The sequence below is a fragment of the Lissotriton helveticus genome, chromosome 1_1, assembly GCF_964261635.1.
Source record: "Lissotriton helveticus chromosome 1_1, aLisHel1.1, whole genome shotgun sequence".
Taxonomy (NCBI): domain Eukaryota; kingdom Metazoa; phylum Chordata; class Amphibia; order Caudata; family Salamandridae; genus Lissotriton; species Lissotriton helveticus.
In genome coordinates, this window is record NC_136057.1 from 1,075,819,339 (window position 1) to 1,075,832,733 (window position 13,395).

Below are 13,395 nucleotides of genomic sequence, written 5' to 3' on the forward strand. Positions count from 1 at the left end.
GATTGATTGATTGATGAGTCTGCCCAGTTTCCCTGATTTCCTTTCAGCCTGCCTGCCTACTTGCTTTCTCCACTCTTTACCCGCTTTCACCATTTTACTTGTTGTCTTCTCAAGTTTGCCATCTTCCCCCTATCCATTTTCTCCCATGCAGCCTGGCCTCCGGAGTCTGCCCACTTTTACCCTGGTCTACTTGTTATCAAACCAAAATTGCTCGATTCCCATCAGTCAGACTGCTTTCCCTGTCAGTTTCTGGTCCTCTCTCGTCTGCCTGTTTTCAGGTGTTCTTCCCAGTCCACCTGCTTTCCACTGAGAATACTCATTCTCCCCAGAGTCTGTGCATTTTCCATTAGCCTGCCCACTTTCCCCCAGTCTGCCCAGTTTCCTATTATCCAGCTTGCTTGCTCCTAGTGTCCTTCTTTTCACCCAGTTTGTTCATTTACCTCCCCAGCTGATCTGACCACTTTGCAGCATCCTGCCCACTCCCCCTCCACTCGGCTCCTGCCTTCCTCAATCTGCTTCATGAGTCTGTGATTTTCAAATAGCTTTCCCACTTTGCCCAGAGTGGCCACTCTTCCCCAGGCTCAGCTCCCCACCAGACTGCCCTTTTTCACCCCATCTCTAATCCATCTCTCCCTTCTCTGTCTCCTCTCCTCATCTATCAACTCACTCTAGTCAGTCTGCACTCTCTCCTGTCTTTTCACTCTTTACACCAACCCTTTGCTCTCCTCCTCCTTTATCTCACCTCCCTGCCTCTCTCCACTCTCTTGCTGCTCTGGTCAAATGTCTCCATTCTCCCCCAACCAAGTCACTCTCTCTAATGTCTCTGCTCTTCTCATTCTGTTGCCTTTCATTCCAGTTTGTTTGCTCCCTAGGCTGTCCTTTGCGGCTTGAGCTTGCCTGCTCTCCCTCCAGTTACCCTCTGTCTACCAGACTATATGCTCGCCCACAGTACATATGCTTTCCACTTAACTATCAGCTCTCTGACACCTTTTCTATTCTCCCCTATTCTCCATGCTTTCCCAATTCTGGCCCATCTCGCTTCAAGTCTATCATATCTTCCTGAATCTATTTGATCACCTCAGTTTGCTTTGTCTACCAACCTCACCGCAATCCCTGTCTCATTGGTGTCTGTGGTAAATGCTTACTATATCTTTTCCCCTCTACCACTGCATCAGAATGTCCTGTGACATCATGGAATGTTAAGTGCCTGACTCTAACTAGAGAGTCAGTTGGTCATCTCAGGCTGAGGAGCTGGAAGCTCTCTCCTGGTGGGGTTTACTACTTGTATCTTACTATCCTATAACCTGCCACCTTACTACCTGTCAATAAAGAAGGATCTACTACTACACCTGGACTACGCATCATTCATTGTATACCACATTATGGCGACGTTTCTTGGACTAACCTATGCTGCAAAGAAGGAATACTACAACTCAACTCTAAGGAAACCAAGGACTGTTCTACATTAAAGTAAGTTTATCTCCTGGAGATCAGAGTTACGCCCAGTAAACCCCACCAGTGTCCTTTCCAACCTGGACAGCCTGCACCCTGGGCGTCTGTGTTGTGAGTGAGCTAACTGCCTTTTTGCTGTCATCTGGAGTCTGTATGTTTCCAGCTACAAGAATCACTGCTTCAGCGGGCCTGATCACCCTGTTGTGCCTTTTGGTTTCCTTGTGTGCGATGACAGTTCGCTTTGATTATAACCACTGTGGTGTAAGGTGTTTTCACACAGTGTGGGCTTTGGAGGTGCCCTGGCGCTGGCAGTTCACTCTCAATAACAGCAATCATCGTTTGTGAAGTCTTTTCTCTTTTGCAACAACCAACCACCATCTGTTATGTCAAGCACTTTTAGGAATTATTATGATCTGTGTACTCCCACAGTGTGAAACTTGCCCTGCCTGTGATCGTACTGGATTTCGAAATTTTCTACTCAGTGTAAACCCATGATAATGTCTGTGTAATCCAGATTGCTTCTTCGTGGTGAGTTGGTAACAATTCTGTTTTTTTTCATAGCAATTCCCCATCCGATTTGTTAAATGACAGTTGAGCGCTACATTTCATACCAGTCTCATGCCATGGCGCACTTACAAACTTACCCGCCTCGTGACTCTGGCATCTTTTTCTTTATGACGTCTGCCTCTCTGCTGCTGTCCTCTACTGTGCGACTTCGGACTGCACGTTCTTGCTGTGAACCATCCGGTCCAGACGTGACAGCGTCCTGCCATATTATTGGACTCAGTGCGCAGGTCTTCACTTTGCGCATGAGTGCGTCTGCTGCTGTCACTTGACTAGAAACATGTTTATTGCCTCTCTGTCCGCAGCAACTTGCCCTGCAGTTCCAGTTTTTTTTAAAAAACAGTTTCAGCAGCAAGTCGATGGTAGAAAATGTGTTCAGCTACAAAAAGAATGTGAAGAATGTGTAAGAGGACAAGCTGAAAGTGCACATTGCATCTTAACGGAGGATAGTTTTTATGTCGTGACTTTTCACTTTTATGACTTTGGCTTTTGACTTTGGTTCGTCTTGAGCCTTCTCTTCTGCATTTTCGAGACTTGCGACTTTCCGAGAGAGCTGCTTACAGGAACTCGGGAACTGTGATGTCTAAACATTAGATGAACTCCTGCAGCTGTCTTCTTGTCTTGTTTGGAGGTTGCCTGCACGTCTCTCCACTTTGGTTCCTGGTGTGAAGTCACTCTTTGGAGTCCATGGACAATCCTGGCTGAAGAGATCTCGGGTGAGAAATCGCTCACCGGAGCTAAACTCACTTTTTTCTTCATTTGCTTATGCTTCACCTAATTTGTATCTCAGTATATGTTGTGGGTGGGTGTGTGTGGTGAGCATAATGGATTGTTCCTTCTTTCTTTGGGAAATTCTTCATGTGTTTTAATTTTTTTTTCCCCCATTGTGTATTTTACATTTTATGTCTTTTGCCGTGGTGGTTGCATTCACCTACACCTAGTGTTACAGACAACTCTCTCTAGGTGGTATAGTACTTTATGTTATTTCCTTCTGTGGGGAGTTTGGTTTCCTAAGGCGACATCTTAAACCTACGGTGTACCCTTATTTAGGGGAGGGTGTGGGGCTAGTCAATGCCTTATTTTGTAACTAGGGTGATGTTGTACCTTATGGAGTACCCTATAATATATAGGGGACATTGTAGTCTTAGTCTCACAGTGTGTGAATCCTGTGTTTCACTCTGCTTAAGCAGCTAGGGTGATTGTATTTAATCATTGCCCATTCATGTACTAAGGGTCAGTGCCCAATGGTGTACCCTTTTGTTAGGGGAGGTTGTGGAGACGTTGTAGTACCAGTCAGTGCCTACATTTTGTTTCCTAGGGTCTTGTTGTGACCCTCTGGAGAAGTTACGTTGCTCACTTTTAACGTGGTGTACCCTTCATTAGGGGAGGATGTCAGCATGTAACTACTATGTTTGGAATTTCAAGGATTAGTATCCTATGTGTATCTTTTCTAGGGAAGGTGGTGTGCGTTGTCAGCGCCGCCATTAAGTGATGTTGCGTTGAACAATTTCTACATTGTTCAATTGTGTACCCTTTTGTTAGGGGAGGTTGTATATGTTGGTCTTCATTGCATCACTCTATGTGAGTAGTCGGGGTGCGTTGTCAGCGCTACCTCGTAGTGTAGTTGCGCCACTATTGTCAGTGTGTAGCTACTGTGTATTTTGTTCCAGGGTGTTATTTTCCTCTGGTGTACCCTTTTCTGGGGAGTTGTTTTGTTCCACAGCTTAAAGGTTGCCTTCTAGGTGTACCCTTAGAGGGGAGGTTGTTAGTGCACATCATGCGCTAGTCATTATTGCAAGGCATACCCTTTTTCTGTGTAGGTTGCTTGTTCATTTTTATTGTGCTTTCTTCCATCTGCACACATTTTATCATTCAGTTGTTACACCCTACTTAGTTTACCGGGATCGCTACCTTGTTTTATTAAGGAGGGTGGATGGGCATGTTATGTAATTTTGCATTTCTTTCTACATGCCTCTTTTAATTTTCTCTCTGCTTTCACGCTTGAGTTTCCTGCTTTTCAAATTTGTCTCTTTGACTAGCTCTTGTGTCTTCAGTCTTCTCTTCTGGTTTCTTCTATTCTATCTTAACTTATTATTTGCTGTTGTTCACTAACGGAAGAGGATGTGTGGTAAATGCGTACTATATCTTTTCCCCTCTACCACTGCATCAGAATGTCCTGTGACATCATGGAATGTTAAGTGCCTGACTCTAACTAGAGAGTCAGTTGGTCATCTCAGGCTGAGGAGCTGGAAGCTCTCTCCTGGTGGGGTTTACTACTTGTATCTTACTATCCTATAACCTGCCACCTTACTACCTGTCAATAAAGAAGGATCTTCTTCTACACCTGGACTACGCATCCTTCATTGTGTACCACAGTGTCTCTCTCAAATCTCAAATTTCTTTCTCTATCCACTCCCTCATCAGCCCTTCACTCCCTCCAGATATCTTCTTTCCCTTCTAATCACTCTACTTTTCAAGCCAGCTTTCTTGTTCTTTCAGAAATCCCTTTCATTTCACCCCAACCTCTCTGTTGTTAACCAGTCTCTCTCCACTCCCCATTCTTGCCGCTGTCACCTGCAGTCAATCTACTCCTTTCCAGACTTTCCTTTCTGGCCATTAAACACTCACTTTAACTCTCATTCTCCTCCAGTCAGTCTGTTCTGTTATTAGTCTATATGCTCTTCCCAGACTATCTGAACTGCCATTCCCTCCACTCTTCCCTAGTCTTTCGCATTTCCTCAGTCAGTCTGTCCTCCCAAACATCCTCTGCATCCGGCAGTCTGCTCTCCTCGCCATTCTCCCTGCCAGACACTCACTCCCCTCTGAGACATTCAGCTCTTACTTTCAGACTCTCTGCTCTCTTTCTCTCTACAGAGCTCCCCAGTTTCTGTGCTCTCTCCTGTCTCTCTGCTCATCTCAAGCTTTTCCTTTCTGTATTTTAGTATTTTCCTTTGTCTCTCTGCTCTTGCCCCAGATTGCCTGCTCTGCTTCTGTGTCTTCCCAGTCTCATCTCATCTTTTCCCTCCCACCCAATGTGTCTGATCTCCCTGTCAGCCACCATGCACTCTCTAGCTTGTCTATCCCACCCCTGTCTCAGCGCTGTCCAAGCCAGTCTCTCTGCTCTGCCCAGTGGGTTCATTATAATACCAGACTCTCATCTCTCCCTCCAAGTCTTTCCACTCTTCCAGTCTCTCCACTTCGCACCTGATTGTCTGTTTCTTTTTCCAGTCTTACCAATCTCTGCACCTTTCATCTTCCCCACACACTCTGTCTGCTTTCACTTCCAGTCTGTCTGCTCTGCCCTTCAGCCTGCACTCTCCTGCATCAGCTTTTCATCTCGCCCCCTAGTCTTTCAGTTTTCCCTTCCAGTCGGACAACTTTCTAACAGTCTCTCTGCTCTCCCCTAGTCAATTTTCACTCCCTCAGGACTGTCCTTTCTCCCCAACAACCGCTCTGCATTTCCTAGTTTGTGTCCCCTCCAGTTTCTCCACCCTCCTCAGGCTGTCTGCACTCTGTCCAACCCCCTTTATGTTCCCTAGTCTCCTCTCCATCCCAATCTGTCTGCTCTCCATCCCAGTGTCTTCACCCTCCCAATCTATTCTTTTATGGTTGTCTGTTTTCTCTCCTACCGTTTCCCCTCTCTCTCCTTGTTTTTTCACTCTCACCATCAACGTCTTGATCTCGTACCAATCTGTGTAGTCTCACACCAGTCTCTTAAATCTACAAGTCATATTCTCTGCACTTCCCCATATGTCCTGCTCCCCACCAACACTGTCCACTTCTCCTCTTGGTCTCTCCACTCTCCCTTCAGAACTGTCTGCTTTCTCTCCCAGTCTTTCTGTTCTGCCCCACATGTCCCTAACCTGCCTCAAGTTGCCCTTGCTTCACCTTCTCTCTCTCTGCTTTCCCCTCACCGAATCTTGCCACTCTCCTAGGTCTGTCTGCTCACTCTCACTCCCGTTCTTCCCTCGTCTCCCCACTCATCCCAAAAAATGTCCCCTTTCCACTAGTCTCACTGCATGCCACTTCCTTGGATTCTCCCTCCCAGTCTGTTCACTCACCCTCCTCATCTACCTGCCCTTCCCTGATTGTCTTTATCTAGCCTCAGAATGCCTGCTCTCCCTCCCCCAGTCTCTTCCATCTCCACAGTCCCTCCTATTCGGTCCTTCCCAATGTGTCTACTTTCCCTTTCAGTCTGCTGTCACTCCCTTCCTGTCTCAGCTCGCCTGCTAGTCTCTCCATTCTTTCCATCCCTTTGCTCTCGCATCCATCTGGTCTGCTTTCACCCTCACTCTGCGTGCTCTTCCCCAGCCTCCTCTATGCTACCTTAGATTTCCTGCTCTTCCCCCAGTCTTTTTGATCTTTCCTTCATACTATCCATCTCCCATGAACTATCCACTCTTCCCGTCACTCCTGTGCCCTTGCCAGTCTCTCCCCTGACCCACCAGTATCTACGCTCTCCTTACAGATGATTTACGCTCTTCATCCAGAATGCCCACTCCCTACATCATTCTTCTCTCCTCGTAGACTATCTACCCTCCCTTCCAGTCCCTTTGTTCATCCCAGTCTCTGTGCCTCCAATCCATAGTCTATCCTTTCTCTCTCCTCTTCGGTCCGCTCTCCATCATATTGCCTCCTGACACCTCAGTTTGCACGCTCCCCCAGTCATTCTGCTCTCTCATCCATTCTGCCTGCTCCCTCCCAGTATCTTAGCAATCGCCATTATCATCAACAATCTCTCTGCTCCTTCATGTCTCAGTGCTAACTCAAACTATTCATTCTATCCTGTTCATTCCACCCTCTCTTTTCTCAGCTTTCCTGCCTAGCCTGTAATGTCTCCCTCCAATATTGCCTGCTCTCACCTTTAGTCCCTCTCATAGCGTGCCCTCTTCTGCCTCAACTTGTCCACGCTTCCCCCAGCATTGTTTCTTCTGTCTGTCCACTCTACCTCAGTCTATCCACTCTCTCCATCAGTCACTCTGCTTTTCCCTTTGCCACCCTCTCTTAGAACGTCTGCTCATTCTCCCCTCTGTCTCACTCTCTTTAGTCTGTCCTCTCTCTCTGTCCTAGTCTGTCCTCTCTCTCTCTGTCCCAGTCTTTTCCCTTCTTTCCAGTCTGCCCTCTTCCACTTAGGTCACCAACTTTCCCCCAAATCTTCCTGCTTTTCCTCCAGGGTGTCTTCTCACTCCTTGTCTCTCTGCCCTGCTCCAACCTCTCCACTGTACTCCCAAGTCTCTCCACATTGTCTCTGTCTACGACAGACTGTCTCTTCCGACTTCCATTCTCTCTCCTCTCCCTCCCTCATCTCTTCCCTCTCCAACCTCAGTCCGCTCTATGTTCTTTCCAGTCTCTCACTTTTATTCTCATTACTTTCCTCACCAGTCACTTGGCTCCATCCCCATTCTATTCCTATTCACTGCCAGTGTATCTGTTCTGCACTCTAGCCTCAGATTTGATATTATTTGTTTTAATTATTTCTCCACTTCCCCTGTCTCTATCCTCTCTCTTCCAGTCGCTCAGCTCTCTCTGATGTCTCTCTGCTCCTCTGCCAGTCCCCCACTCTCCCCACTAGCCTCTCCATTAACCTCTCCCTAGTCTCGCAATCTCTGTGGCATTCTCTGACCCCTGGCACCAAACCGTCACTTTTCGCTTTCCTCATTATCTCCCTCCTCATCTCCTAATGTCTCTATTCTCCTGCCTCCCTCAGTCGGGCCGTTCCACTCTCACTAATGAGCTGGCAAGATGACATAACCTTCTGGTCACCATATTCTGCCCAGTTGTTAAAGGCATCACATTTTCATTTATTTGATGGAAACTATAGGCCATTCTTGTTTCCATTAGAGAAATGAAAGTTTACTTCCTCTGCTATTTAGGCGGCCACCAACAAAACAGCAATTGTTAACTATTAGTCCGGCCATCGGGTTAATGTGGAAACGTCAATAATACTGGATTTGATTTGATGCACTTCTCTTATAAATGCTTCTGTATCATTATATAATTTCAATTTGGACAGTGCACTCTTTGGGTTTGCTGTTGTTTCTACCTGTGTTTTGTATGGTATACGGTACCAAGTGAGCCCCAACTCAAACCAGTATACTTTCAATACTATTCCTACAATACTTTATGTACATAGGAGGTGCGATAAACATACAGCGACTACCTATCTTTCCCCAATAATCAAAACTTACATAATTTAAAGGCTGAGAAGATCAGAAGAGACCAATCTCCATAGGAAAGTAAGAATATCAGACTTTTGAATATTTTCAAGAAAGGTCAGGGACTGTTCCATGAATTTAAAAAAGCAACAGCACATACAAGAAATCATACCAATCTATGTTTACTCCTTGATCCTCATATTGAAAGAAATATTAAATTAGGCAGGGCAGTCCCCTATCTGGCACCTTTGAGGGGGAATGCCCTCCTACTACCCTGAAGATGCCACCCACTCTTGGTCTTGTGCATAATATATATATTTTTTTGAAGGGCCAATTTGACTCTGACCTGGGGCCCTATCACGGATATTAGACCTGTCTACCCCCAAATGTTTTGCCCTGCTCCTCCTCCCTTTTGCTGACCTCCTCTTCGCACTTTGCCACTGCTAACACGTGCTTAAATGCCTGTGCTATCTTCTTTAAGCATGATAGAATTGTCTTACACCTAATTGCCACATTTAATTATTTAGTATTTTCCTAAAAGAATGGTAAAACATTTATCTAGGGCCTCTATATTAAATACTACTAGTTGGCCTGCAGCATTGATTGTGCCATCCACTTAAGTAGCCTTTTAAACCTGTCTCAGGCTTGCCATTGCAGCCTGTATTTGTAGTTTTAAACTGCCATTTCGACCTGGCAAAATATACCTTTTACAAGGCCTAAGCCTTTTTAGGTCTTGCATAGCGTTGCAGCGCAACGCGCTGTCTCTTTGCAAGACATGCAGTATGAAGTATAGTGGGGGGTAGCTCCGCCTGCTTTCCGTCCATGTTTCTGATTGGCTTAAATCAGAAATGCTGCATCCTGATTTGTTTTCGGCTTATTTGTTCCTCCTCCTAACAGCCATGTGTAATTTTTCTCCTCCGCTATCGGCCCCTTTACTTTATAAACTCTTTTGTTCCTCTGCCCCCCCCTTCCATTCCCGCAGTCTGTAACTTCTCTACCTACCACCCCCCCCCCCCACTCCCGGTCATGCCTTCTTGGACACACACACTTTTGTTTATAATGCAATAGGGCTCGCGTAAGATGAGACTTATTGCATTTTGAAATGCTTGTTTTCTCATGGGATTGGCTAGCTGAGTCTTGCACTTTATTTTGCCTGATCTGCCCAGGCGGCTATGGTGCGCATGCGTCGTCCAGCAGCCTTTAAACAGACTCTCCCGCGAATTAAGAGGTACTTCGAAAAAAAGCAGCAGAAGCAGAAAACGAAAGTGTAGTGGCCAGAAGGAGGAAGTGACGGGTGACCAAGCCTGCCACACACAACACCAGCGCCGCTACTCAGCTGTTAGCGGGTCCCTTGTTTCCTGCGGGTGCAGCATGGACTCTCTGTAACAGCGCCATGGCACTGGGGACCGAAGGAGGTTTTACAAGGAATCACTCTATGCATGTCACATCGTTTGAAGCCTTGCACAATAGATTTACTGTGCTTTTAAGGCTCATCGGGCATTTAACTTTCGGATAGTGCCCTAACGCTAACAATCACTCTTTGCATGTAATGAGCACTGACGCGGTTTGGAAAAGCTTGGCGTTTTGTTTTTCGCTCTGACTCCTGGTTGAAATAACAGCACTGTTTATGACCATACACCAGTACGCCTTCACATAATTCTTTTGCTTATCTGCATGTTATCAGAATGTTTTCCAAGCCAGTTCGGTGCTCAGTATCATTGACATGTCGTTATGTTTTTACGTTCAGGCCGTTTGGACCTGGTCATTTGTACATCAGCCTGTCTTATCTATTGAGAGACACTGGGTTTCGTGTTTCATCTATTGGTGAGTTTACGCCTTTGAGCTCTAGTGGCTTTATTCGCCTTGCTCACTGCAGCATACATATGGTTAATTATGCTGGTCTCTTTCTTTTTTAGTGTAAAAGGAATGCACTTCGTGTATTTGTTCATGTTGCGTTACTGTGCATACTTTGAAACCTGGGCAACCAGGTTTGAGTCTCGGCTTGGACTCAACATCCTGTGTTTCTGGGCAAATCACTTACAGCCTGATTCATGTACATGCCATTTTGCGTGGCCCTAATAGCGAATCATAGCGACTCGCTATTGAGGACACGCAAAACGGCATTCATGTAGGAATTGCTAATAAAATAGCGATTCCTACATGTTCTTTATTTGCGAGTAGCAAATTGCTACTCGCAAAAACTCCCCATTCATTCCTATGGGCCAAGAGGCCCATAGGAATGAATGGGGAGTATCCCTTATTTGCGAGTAGCAATTTGCTACTCGCAAATGAGATAGCGATTTTAAGGGTGCCAGGGGTGTCCAAAGGACGCCCTGTAGCACCCCTAAAATGCACATTTGAACAGGTGTTGCGCACACACATGTCCAAAGGACATGTGTGTGTGCAACATGCAACTTAGAAAAATGCTTTTAAAAGCATTTTTCTGAGTTTTTGCTATTTACCAACAGGTCTGACCTCTCGGTAAATAGCGGCCCCAAAAGTGCAAAATCGCTATTTCTTGATGTGTCATGAATAGCATTTGAGGAATCTCTATTAGAGATTCCTTAAATGCCATTCCTCGCAAATATGCGAATTCTTAAATAGCGATTTTTGCATTTGGGATTGTGAATACCAAATGCAAAAATCGCACTCGCAAAGGGCCAGATTCTCAGAATCTGGCCCTTTTGCGAGCGCTATTGCCTACATGAATCAGGCTGATAATCTTTCTACCCCTCAAAAAAACAATCTGGCCTAGAGCAATGTAACTGGTGTTTATGTAAAGGCCTCTACTACCCTTTCCTGTCACCTAATGCTATTGTTTAGGCGTATGATCCTTTCACCTCCAATGGAGTGCATGCTTTCAAAGCATGGCAACTTTTACACCACCCGTGACCCGTATGATGAATGTTCTGCTTTGGGCAACTATTGTTATGCATTTTGTAGATTTACATACAATGTTTTGCCCTCTAAGAATAATGAAGGGGCCACTAGAAAGGTCATATTTTTTACACTGATGCACGGTCTATTAACCCCCCCCCCCCCAGTCCCCACACACAGCTTTCGAGACTCATAAATTATGCATAAAAGTGAAGAAAACAGATTGTTTGCTGGCTCCACAAACACTGGGTTAAACACTAATGGCATTGTAAACCTATGTAAATATTAGGTTGATTTTGTTTGGGGTTAGAGCTATATCATATGACACACACTGCAAGCAGGGCAGTGAAGGGTATTATGTGCAAATTCTTATACACTTTTCTGTATAAACCATTATTGGTTTCAGAGTCTTCCAAACACATAATCAACCAATGAGAACACATTTATTTTGTTTAATGACCTTACTTAAACTTTACGGTGAGGTGAGTTTAGTAGCCACCATGCTCAAGAGCAGAAACGGCAAGAAATGAGCGATGGGTAGTCTGTCTTCTTTGTATAGCGACCTGTCCTTCCAGGGCAGTTGTGCTAGGAACAGTAACTAGAGCTATGGCCTAGCAGCCCCTGTCCAACCCGTGGGAGTCCCGGCGGGGTCCGCCTGCCTCCAGCACCTTGCAGTGAGAACCGACACAACATCTTCTGCAGTCTGTAAGCTGACACGCTGCTGCTCTCTTAGAAAACATGCCCTCCACCCCAGCCAAAAAACATGAGTTCCGTAATCTTATTTTCTCCATCCACGTTTTCTTTTCTGCCCAAAGTCTAAGGTGTTTGTCCTGTCAGTTCTACTCACATGTGTATCGCTTAAGGTATGGATCCCCCACCTTTTAAGAACAAGTGCCAGAACTTTGGAGTTTAGCCCAGGCAGTCGAGACATTAATAAACATTGTAACATGGACCTTATGTGGCTGGTAATGTGATCTACTTTTGTCTGTATTCTCAGACTAACTGCCATTTACAAAGGGGGTTACATGGACATCCTGCTTAGCCAAAGGGATAGTCAACATACGTACAACAGCCTCCAACATTTTGACCACTCAGATAAGGGAGAAACATTCATCACACCTTAGTACCCAACAATTCCTATTCACTTCTAGCTTGACTCTGAAGGCGCACTAGGTCCTTCAGAATACGATTCCAAGCAGAGTGTTTCATCTATCAATGTGACTGGATCACTTTTACCTAGAGGGTTCCTACCATAGTTAGCTAAGTAGGTGAGGCAAACAGGCTTGTGATCTAATGCGTGGTAAGTGTTCCATCAAGACCCTCATTGACCACTAGTATCCAGGCGTTCCCCTTGTTCCATGAAAACGGTCGGTGGGTAGGGCCTAGTAGTATTAGAGGTGTGCAAGCCTGTAAAGTTAGGGGTCTGGCTTGACCGTAAGAGCCAAACCGAAAGCTGAGTCATCGCAACATTTATTATGTAAAGTTCGGAGCGGATGGCATGGAGACATGATAATTCTTTAAAATTTGGGATTATATATATTTTTTTCATCAATGTTTGTGTTTCAGTAAAATACAATAGATTATATCAGTGTATTCAATGGCATTTGTTGAAAGTAATTGTTTCTTAACTTAAACATAGGAATATTCGAGAATACTTCTGCTCCGTGACCATGTTGTCCTGAGTCAGCTAAAGAAGATATCAGTTTGTCATGGGAACTGCAGTGTTGCCATATGTGAAGAAATATTGCTGCCATACATAAGTGATCAAAGGAAAGTGAGCGACCCAGTTAAACCCTTGAGGGCTTGGGTAATAGAGTAAATGGGTAGAGATGCCTTCAAGGGATATGATTTAAATGACACTAAATTATTTAATCTGACTTAGTGGGAGGAAAAATCAATTAACCCCATGTGAAAATCATATATTACTATGAAAAAGATCTATTTGTTTGAATCATATTTAACAAAAAACAAACACATTAAAACATAAAAACAACGAAACACAAGGGTGTATATACAAAAGGATTTTATCACAAAAAATTCTCGAATCAGCAATAAATCAAAAAAGCAGGTGAGGAAATGCTGGTGTAAGTAGCGTATTAATAAACTAATAAACAACACAGCAAAACCTAAACATGAACATCTATCCCAAACAAATAATGAATCAAACACTGCAGTGTGTTTATTAGTTTATTATTACGCTACTTACACCAGCATTTCCTCACCTGCTTTTTTGATTTATTGCTGATTCGAGAATTTTTTGTGATAAAATCCTTTTGTATATACACCCTTGTGTTTCGTTGTTTTTATGTTTTAATGTGTTTGTTTTTTGTTAAATATGATTCAAACA

At 44.7% G+C, this 13,395-nt stretch overlaps 1 long non-coding RNA gene across 1 annotated transcript; it reads left to right on the top strand.

Annotated features, from left to right (window-relative positions):
* Nucleotides 1-1,163: 1,163 nt before the first annotated feature.
* Nucleotides 1,164-4,359, top strand: LOC144821161 (uncharacterized). Its single transcript, XR_013608267.1, has 2 exons — nt 1,164-1,470; nt 2,014-4,359. It is a non-coding gene; the product is annotated as an uncharacterized LOC144821161 (long non-coding RNA).
* The last annotated feature ends 9,036 nt before the right edge of the window (nt 4,360-13,395 follow it).